A 1,085-nucleotide genomic window follows, 5' to 3' on the forward strand; every position below is an offset into this window, starting at 1 on the left:
TAACTCCAATGTTGCGCAGTATAGACTAAGGCAAACAAAAATATTTCCCTTTTTAATTTTTCGATTGTATGCCAAGTACTCGCTCACAAGGCGAGAAATTAAAGCTACCATTCAACGAACCAGAGCGTTATCTAAGATTAGAATGCCGAAGACACGAATACCGTATCAAGTACAATCTTCCCGATCCTAATATCCCTAATCCCGAACCAGTTATAGAACTAAAGATGGTTGAAGGACCGCAGAACCGCCCTCTCAAGTACTATGCCATCCCTTCACAGGATGAACCACATAACAACATCGCTGCCCCTACCATCGAGGCAAATAATTTCGAGTTAAAACCTTCGTTGTTGTCATCCGTACAACAAAACCAATTTTCCGGTAGTCTCATGGAGGACCCGAACCTACATTTGTCAGTGTTTTTGCAATATGCAGACACAGTGAAAGCGAATGGTGTCAGCCCTGAAGCAATAAGACTACGTCTTTACCCTTTATCACTGAGAGGTAGAGCTAGAGCTTGGCTCCAGTCTCTACCGTACAACTTTGTCACTATGTGGAACGAGTTGAAGAAAGTTTTCTTAGCACGATATTTCCCACCTAGTAAGATGGCTATGCTAAGAGCCCAAATAAACAGGTTTAAAAAAAAAGACAACGAATCATTTTTCGAAGCTTGGGAGAGATACAAGGACATGATGAAGCTTTGTCCACATCACAGTTTAGAAGAGTGGTTGATCATCTATACCTTTTACAATGGAATCTTGTACATCACAAGATTGACAATAGACGCCACCACAGGTGGCGCACTGATGCATAAACCCTACAATGAGGCCTATCAACTTATTGAAAGTATGGCCCAGAATCACTATCAGTGGGGAAGTGAAAGAACCTCCGTAGAAAAACCTCCAACGAAAGGTGGTATGTACAAAATAAGCAGTCTTGACCATGCCAATGCTAAGGTAGATGCTCTCCCCCAAAAGATCGAAAACCTGACCATAACACCCGCAACCACCCTGGCTGTCGTAGCTCCGAACTGCGAGATATGCAGAGTTTCTAGGCATGCTGCCCCTGAATGTCAACTTTTGGCAGGA

The 1,085-nt window shown here is 43.1% G+C and overlaps 1 non-coding gene across 1 annotated transcript; it reads right to left on the reverse strand.

The window, feature by feature from the left end:
- Positions 1-608: 608 nt before the first annotated feature.
- LOC127109249 (small nucleolar RNA R71) lies at positions 609-715 on the reverse strand. The gene has a single exon (XR_007796579.1). It is a non-coding gene; the product is annotated as a small nucleolar RNA R71 (small nucleolar RNA).
- Positions 716-1,085: the final 370 nt, after the last annotated feature.

The sequence above is a fragment of the Lathyrus oleraceus genome, chromosome 7, assembly GCF_024323335.1.
Source record: "Lathyrus oleraceus cultivar Zhongwan6 chromosome 7, CAAS_Psat_ZW6_1.0, whole genome shotgun sequence".
In the NCBI taxonomy this organism is placed as follows: domain Eukaryota; kingdom Viridiplantae; phylum Streptophyta; class Magnoliopsida; order Fabales; family Fabaceae; genus Lathyrus; species Lathyrus oleraceus.